Raw genomic sequence first — 9,433 nt, forward strand, 5'->3', positions numbered from 1 at the left:
CTTATATCTGTGGAAACTGTTGGAGGGGTGGTGGTGCTCAGAGGCAAGGGGTAGCTGACCAGGTTGCTTCCCACCAGGGTAAGGTTCAGGTGGGCACATCTCCTCTGACAGACCCTGGTAAAAGGCCAGACACAGGATGCAATCCCTGTGGAGGGAGGAAAGTAGGATCGATGCAAAGTCGAAAAGCACGATGGTTGACCTGACTGAGGAACTATTTCACTTGCGTTTTCTCTTTCTGTATTGCTATGTGATTATATGTATAACGTTTGATGTGTCTCTCTTTCATGAATACTTGTATGTAAACATTTAACATTTTTGTCATTTAGGAGACGCTCTTATCCTGAGCGACTTACAGTTAGTGCATTCATCTTATGATAGCCAGGTGAGACAACCAAATAGCTAAGCCATAAACTAGGTTTCCATCCAACCTTTTCATGCTAGTAAAGTACATGTCGGATAAAAATGTCACAACAGGCCTGATGGAAACAGAACATTTGTTGGGAAACTTTCCAAATGTCGACAAAACAAAATAAGCTAGACAAGGTGGGTTCTTTTCGTGTCGGTAAAATGAATTATGCGAGAAATGTCTGTGCGCAAATATTGATATAATAACCATCATAACAAAGTCAACTTGGAGTCACGCGATGACATGTTGTGTGGTCCATGTTGTGTGGTCCATGTTGTGTGGTGGTCCATGTTGTGTGGTCCATGTTGTGTGGTCCATGTTGTGTGGAAAGCATGCAGTTTATGAGGCTACAGATGAAATAAATGATGATGAATTTCACAGGGTGGTGTCACACCTGCTCCCGCTCCCCCCCAGGCTTGCCCTGCATTACGCACTCCTGCCATCATCAATTACGCACACCTGCCTACCCTCATCACACGCATCAGCGATTTTGGACTCACTCACATCACCTGTTTATTCCCTCCCCTATATTTGTCAGTTCCCTAGCTCTGTTCCCGGCTGCTGCATTGATCGTTATTTGTCTGTGTTAAACGGTGTGTTACACTGTTCCTGTCTCGTTCTAGGTCCGTTCCATATTAAATGTTTGACTCCTTGTACCTGCTTCACCTCTCCAGCGTCATCCCTTGGCAGGTGGTGAAAGTGCAAGGTGATGAGCTTGATGCTCCTTTCCAATAAATGTCCATGGGCTTATTTCGGTGGCATGATCATCTATGCTTGGCTGCGGTTTGGCAAATAAAGATAATCTCGCTCTTTAGTCCATAATGATCTCATCGTGTAGGCTATACCCGTGCTGTATCTGCAAGCTGTTGGCTAGAGTGCGCGGTGCCAATACCAGAGTGGGCACACTCGCTATGTGACGCAACAATTTTTGTGAGAAAACCATCAGTTGAGTTGAAAATGTGATGGAACCCCAACCCCAACTTTTTATTTAGTACATGGGAATTGTCATCACGCAAAGCCTTTTATGTCCACAAGTCAATGTGATGGAAACACATCTCTGGTGGGGAAAGGCCCATATTGTTTTTATGAGGATTTTATAATACTCACATGAAAATCTGTCGCCAATTGGATGGAAACCTAGCTATTGTAAGTAACATTGTCCTCAATAAAGTAGCTATCAGCAATGTCGGTGCTTCTAGGAAAAAGTCAAGTCTGAGTGTCGAGCTCTCCTTGCAGTCAAATTCCAATGCATGCACTTGTTCTTACAAGTGTTAGATATAAATGTTCACTTGGCTGCCACTCCGTATCTGTGTGCGGTGCATGCGCTAGGGCAGGTGGGGCAGAGGTCACAGGCAGGGCCCTTGGTAACGTCCGTCCTGGCAAAGACAGGCACCACAGCTGCAGACGCCCCTCCCTGCACAGGCTGCTATGGGACAAACAGTGGGCACTCAGCACGGAATCACAGAGACGAGACGAATGTGCACACACACACACTGACCATTACAAAGACAACGTTACAGTTGACCTGCCTATGTAAAGCAGTAGAAAACAACTGTATGTCAGATGTGAGAGAGAGCACACACCTACCTCCACATGGTAGGTAAGCCCCGGTACTGGTCACAGCGGAAGTCACTGCACTCACAGAGCTGCACATAGTAAGCATGAAATGTGGGATTTTTGTGGCTTTTATGGCACAAACACTTTCCACAAACATACTCCCCATACCCACTGCACTCTTCTGAGGCATTGTCATGGCAACACAGGTGTCTCCCATGATCCCCTTTGCCCGGCTTTACTTTCTCACACAACGTTCTGACACACCCCTCCCTATAAGTGTAAGAGACATGATGACCTCGTCATTCATATTCAGTGGGGTAGGATTTGCAACTAGCACTATATACGGAATAGGATGCCATTTGGGACACAGATTCTTACCTTCACACTCCACACTCGAGGGCACTGTTACCATGGCTACAGGCTGGGCAGTGTGGAACCCTGTCCCTCTGACATGGACGGTCACATATGGGCTTCAGCAAAATCTCCAGCTCCTCACTATACGCCTGGGGCTTGATGACCCCACACAACTGTCCAATACTTGTACCAGACAGACATGGAGGGGCAGTGGTTCCATTAAACTTCACCAAGACGGGAGATGTGACTATAGCCTGAATATACTGTAGTTATGTAGCCCTGAAATAAATCTGAAGTCAGGAGTTTACATACACTTACGTTGGAGTCATTAAAACTTGTTTTTCAACCACTCCACAAATTTCTTGTTAACAAACTATAGTTTTGCCAAGTCGGTTAGGACATTACTTTGTTCATGACACAAGTCATTTTTACAACAATTGTTTACAGACAGATTATTTCTCTTAAAATTCACTGTATCACAATTCCAGTGGGTCAGAAGTTTACATACACTAAGTTGACTGTGCCTTTAAACAGCTTGGGAAATTCCAGAAAATTATGTCATGGCTTTAGGAGCTTCTGATAGGCTAATTGACATCATTTGAGTAAATTGGAGGTGTACCTATGAATGTGTTTCAAGGCCTACCTTCAATCTCAGTGCCTCTGCTTGACATCATGGGAAAATCAAAATAAATCGGCCAAGACCTCAGAAACAAATTGTAGACCTCCACAAGTCTGGTTCCTCCTTGGGAGCAATTTCCAAACGCTTGAAGGTATCACGTTCATCTGTATAAACAATAGTACGCAAGTATAAACACCATGGGACCACGCAGCCGTCATACAGCTCAGGAAGGAGAAGTGTTCTGTCTCCTAGAGATGAACATACTTTGGTGCGAAAAGTGCAAATCAATCCCAGAACAGCAGCAAAGGCCCTTGTGAAGATGCCGGAGGAACAGGTACAAAAGTATCTATCTCCACAGTAAAACGAGTCCTATATCGAAATAACCTGAAAGGCCACTCAGCAAGGAAGAAGCCACTTCTCCAAAACCGCCATAAAAAAGCCAGACTACGGTTTGCAACTGCACATGGGGACAAAGATCGTACTTTTGGAGAAATGTTCTCTTGTCTAATGAAACAAAAATATAACTTTTTGGCCATAATGACTATTGTTATGTTTGGAGGAAAAAGGGGAGGCTTGCAAGCCGAAGAACACCATCCCAACCTTGAAGAACGGGGGTGGCAGCATCATGTTGTGGGGATGCTTTTCTGTGGATGGTGGATATATTGAAGCAACATCTCAAGACATCAGTCAGGAAGTTAAAAGCTTGGTCGCAAATGGGTCTTCCAAATGGACCATGACCCCAAGCATACTTCCAAAGTTGTGGCAAAATGGCTTAAGGACAACAAAGTCGAGGTATTGGTGTGGCCATCACAAAGCCCTGATCTCAATCCTATAGAAGATTTGTGGGCAGAACTGAAAAAGCGTGTGCAAGCAAGGAGGCCTACAAACCTGACTCAGTTGCACCAGCTCTGTCAGGAGGAATGGGCCAAAATTCACCCATATTTTTGTGGGAAGTTTGTGGAAGGCAACCCAAGTTAAACATTTTAACGTCAGTGCTACCAAATACTAATTGAGTGTATGTAAACTTCTGATCCACTGGGAATGTGATGTAAGAAATAAAAGTTGAAATGAATCATTCTCTCTACTATTATTCTGACATTTCACATTCTTAAAATAAAGTGGTGATCCTAACTGACCTAAGACAGGAAATATTTGCTAGGATTAAATGTCAGGAATTGTGAAAAACTGAGTTTAAATGTATTTGGCTGAGGTGTATATAACTTCAACTGTATGTATCTCTCTCACACACACACACACACCACATCACCAATGGATATATTGGAGAACCACCTTCCCTGGTCCTCTCTCTCCAGCAGCTCTTCATCATTGTTCTTACAATGGGAGCTGTATGATATCTGGAAGCCTGCAGGCAGCTATCTCTTCTCCATAACAACCTCAGAGGTCAGGTCCTGGGGTCAATAACAGAGTTAACCTTTTTAGCTGAGGAGGAGTGTGTGTATGTGTGGGTCTGTGCGTGTGTGTGTGTGCATGTGTGTGTGTGTGTGTGTGTGACAGTTAACCTCTGTAGCTGAGGAGGTGTCAGCAGTTCGTCAGCAGCATCATACACCCAGAAATAATGACCTGTGTAGGAAGGGAGTATTTTGCTGCACTTACGTTATATGCCTATTATACGCGGGATGTTTTGGGAGTTGTTGGAGAGCGTTCCGACAGCACTTTTTGAGAAGGTGCTCTTCGGGATCTGCCAGAAGAATAAAACAACACTACATCCATCTTGATAAAATACAGAAGAGTTACTGTTAAACTATATATACTGTATTGTGCTGTCAAAGATATTTAGTGTAATGTTGTGGTTGGAGGGAGGGAGGGAGGAATGGATGAGGAGGAGGAGGAGGAGACAAACATGGGTTTCTACCTCGTACAGGTGTGTGACGTCCTCGGTCACAGCAAAGATGATCTGGATATATTTTTTTCTCTCAGCTTCTCAGCAAGGTGAGCCACAGAGGGATAGTCCTACCAGGAAGACAGACAGTACATTCTCTCTATTCCTATCTCTACCCCCACTCAAACATTCCATGTCCTTCTCTGAGAAGGGATAAATAAATCCAATTTAGAAGGAGTGTGGGGATCCATATTTCACATGTCCATTCCCCACCCTGGGTGGGTACTTATCCAAACAGAAATGGTCTGTAACACACTCAGTAGCACAGTGTGGAGGGAGGCTCGATAAAACACACACACACACACACACACACATAGACACAAACACACAGACTTAGTTTAGGAGATAAAAGGCTCTGTCAGGATTATTCCATCGTGACCCCGGCTGTTTCAAATCAGGAAGTGCCTGTCAGTATCCTCTTTACAAATGATATTGACCTTTAAATCACTGCCGTTGACTTCTGTCTGTCGGCTACTTCTTCAGCCTGTACTGCATGGATTTACTGGCACTCCCTAATATCCTCTCACACTAGCTACTGTAAGAATATAAAGAAAGATACCACTATTTAGTCTTCCGTTAGAGACATGCTAGTGTGACCAATGGGATACAAACCAGGGTTTCCTGCATGCACTCTACAAGGCTGTGTTATCCCACTGAGTTTTAACCTTGGAATTAGCTCAAGGAACTCTGTTATACTTGCAAATCCTATTGTGTTTATTGAGGGGTTCTGGATAGAGCATAGCTGTACCCGGAGGTTACCTCTGGCGTACACATTGTTTTCCAGGTGACATTTCCCATCGTTGGGCAGAACGATCGCTCCCAGGTTCACTGTCTCCAGCAAAGTGGAAGCCAGCATCAGTGGAGAACACCAGCAAACGGGTGACGTTCCTCCAGCCAATATCCTCCAAAGAAAGAGAAAGAAAGAGAGAAGGACAAAGAGAGAGGCCCATTAATACGCACAGCCAATTGGTCTAAAAATGATCCCAAAAGGAGTTAGTTAAGGTAACACAAACACACTAACCCAGACAAAACAACATAACAATCCAACACAGCAGCTCTACTGGGTGTGTATCCGACCTCACTTTATTTCACACATGGCGGCCTGCATCAAGACATCCAGGCCCCCTCTGGTGAGTCAAGGTTTCCGGAGTTTCAATGCCCCCCTCATGCCCCCCTCGTGGTCTCGTCAGAATGGTTCAAAATAATGGCATTTAACCATTGTAGTTATATGTCCCCTCTGCTGACATACCGTATTAATTATATGTCACTATAATGACCAATGACTTATATATACATTTTATATATACACATGCCCTACCAGGGCACAGGTGCAGCAGGACTCTCTGGGGCTATAGCTCTCTGGGGTCCAGGTGTTTCTGGTCCTGGGGTCTGGAGGTGACCTTGTGGTTCTCCAGGAGGCCTGTGGAACCTCTGGGGTTCTCGAGGTGCTCCACCAGGCAGCCTCTCTCCAGCAGAGCCCTGGAGGTGTCACAATGCTCCCACATATGCTTACCTGGTTCTATGAAAGTCTACACATCATGGAAGAACAGTAAAACAAAGTATCATGCTATTTGGACATTATATGAAGAAAACAAATATTTTCTAAGACTAATGTACTCCAATAATTTAAGTAGCAAATGTAATTCAAGTAGGTCAGATGACTCAACCCTCTGTTACAAGAGCTTACAGTACCTCCTCCTTACACCAGGCACAGTGTGGTCCAGACTCCAGACACTCTCCACAGCTCTTGACCCCTCCTGTCTTCTCTGGCCTAGGGCGAGGACAACAAGTAGAACAACAACCTTTCACTGCCTCCCACCACAATGTGCTTTATCATTCTCTAGACTCAATAGAACGATCCTCCTGTAGTTAATGTATTATGAAATTGTGAAAGGGGAAAGAATTATGATCATCATAGTTTTTTTGCATTTATACCTCTATTATGAGAAAGGTATTGATTTCCCTTGATTTCTCTTAGTGTAGTCCTGGCAGCAAAATAACAGCACAGCACATCTGACCATAAACACAAAAACAATTTGCTGACTAGAATTTGATAGCCTTTCCTTTGTTGAGGAGAGAGTGGAGAATGATTGATCAGCAATTCTTTAGCTTCTGTAGCCCTTTCCTGCAGTCAATGACCAAAAGCGCCCTCTGATCTCATGGCTGGAATGTTATTAATATTATTCAAAATGTCATAATTAATAAAGACTTGTAGTTTAATTTTCGAAGAAATTTCTGTGTTCCTATGCAAACTGTTTTGTTATATTTCAATCTTCTGTGATGTATATAAAGTGTAATATTGGGATGCAAACTCAACAGAGACCTGACCATTAACCCCTCCCTCCTGCAGGACAGCCCTCCCCTACCACTAATCCAAGACCAGCTCTAACAGCAGCCAACTGCCCTGGGTGTCCCAAATGGCACCCTATTCCCTACATAGTGCCCTACTTTAGACCAGAGTCTTATGGGTCCTGGTCAAAAGTAGTGCACTATATAGGGAATAGGGTGCCATTTGAGATGCTGGACAAGTGTTAAATAATACACGGTGCTGAGCAGTGAACAATCTCTCAGTGGAGGCAAAGACCTGAAGACGAGGGACTCCTCCTTACTGAATATCTGGCAGTAACACAGCCTATGCGCAGTAAGTTGAGGAAATGAAGAGGACTCTCTCTCTCTCTCTTTCTCCTTCCATGCAGTGAAACTTCACACAGTGCTGCTCTGATGATATGAATTATAAAGAGGAAGGAACACTCACTTCGACTCTGCCACATACTGAATCGAAGGACATTCATTACACAGGCCTGCACTGCCCTCTAGATGAGGTCTCAGCCAGGTATGTACATTACAGTGCAAAGTAGAGAACAGTAAAGTGTATTGTACTTTAGTCTACTCTACTGAATTAAACTATACTCTACTGTACTCTACTAAATTGAACTACCCCGTTGAAATGTAAAGCGGTTATGGTTTCGGGTAGAGGCGTCCTAAGGATCACGGATAGCACTGGTTTTTATAAAGGGTAACACTAGTGACATGCAGTGGAATGACAGTTATTCCCTGTAAAAGATTGTTCATATTTAGTTGATATTGTAGTTTTTTAAGTTGTCAACTATGCAAAGTTAATACTTTATTTTGCATAATGACATTTAAAGTGTGAACAAAAATATATTGTTTTACTCAAAATATGTCATTAACCTTGACTCATGACCCGAGGGACAACCCAATTTCATGCTACTGACCATGTTCTTCAATATATATTTGTAAAAATGGTTGGCAATTTATCTGTCATACATATGTTTTATTAACAATAAAACACTTCAGTGCAGTGCTAGCTGTGCCACAAGAGATCCTGGGTCGAGTCCAGTCTCTGTCGCAGCTGGGAGACCGATGGGGTGGCACGCATTTGGCCCAGCGTCGTTCGGGTTAGGGGAGGGTTTGGCCGGCAGGGATGTTCTTGTCCCATTGCGCACTACCAACCCCCTTATGGAAGGCAGGGCACAATGCACTCTGACACTGTCGCCAGGTGTACGGTGTTTCCTCCGACACGTTGGTGCGGCTGGCTTCCGGGTTAAGTGGGCATTGTGTCAAGAAGCAGTGCGGCTTGGCTGGGTTGTGTTTTGGAGGACGCACGGCTTTCGACCTTCGCCTCTCCCGGGTCTGTACAGGAGTTGCAGCGATGGGACAAGACTCTAACTACCGATTGGATACCATGAAAATGGGGAGAAAAGGGGGTAAAATAATTAACAAAAACATATATATACAAAAAAATAAAAACACTTAAATTTGAACAAAACCACATATTTTGTGTCATTATCTGACACTTTTAAATGTTTTTCCTGGTGGTTAAGGCCAGGATAGGAAATCCGCCATTTTTGTAGAATGAACCGCCAATCATATCTTTGCTAGACTGTTCTCACTGTTAACCACAGGGCAGTTAATCTCTTTTTGATCACATGATGCCCAATTTTCACACTGTCAGTTTATCATAAACATTTGTATAAACCTAGATGGCTGCTGATGACATTGCTGAGAATGTAATAAATTGTCAGATTAATCATTATGTGCTGTTACCATAGTCCCTCAGTGACATTATGCAGACAGCTAGCTAGCACAAAACTCTGTGTGACACGCATAGTTTTTACAGCCAACAGGGGGTGGGCCATGACTAGAAGGGATCAAATTAACATCAAAAGTAGATTTTTGTTGGTTTCATTTTAGCTATAACCCTGACCCTAACCGTTTTCCTAACCTTAAGAATGTGAAATGTCAGAATAATAGAAGAGATAATGATTTATTTCAGCTTTTATTTATTTCATCACATTCCCAGTGGGTCAGAAGTTTACATACACTCAATTAGTATTTGGTAGCATTGCCTTTAAATTGTTTAATTTGGGTCAAACGTTTCAGGTAGCCTTCCACAAGCTTCCCACAATAGGTTGGGTGAATTTTAGCCCATTCCTCCTGACAGAGCTGGTGTAACTGAGTCAGGTTTGTAGGCTTCCTTTGCTCCCAAAGATGAACCAGACTTATGGAAGTCTTGGCTGATTTATTTAAATTTTCCCCATGATGTCAAGCAAAGAGGCACGGAGTTTGAAGGTAG

This window comes from Oncorhynchus keta, chromosome 28 (assembly GCF_023373465.1).
Source record: "Oncorhynchus keta strain PuntledgeMale-10-30-2019 chromosome 28, Oket_V2, whole genome shotgun sequence".
Classification (NCBI taxonomy): domain Eukaryota; kingdom Metazoa; phylum Chordata; class Actinopteri; order Salmoniformes; family Salmonidae; genus Oncorhynchus; species Oncorhynchus keta.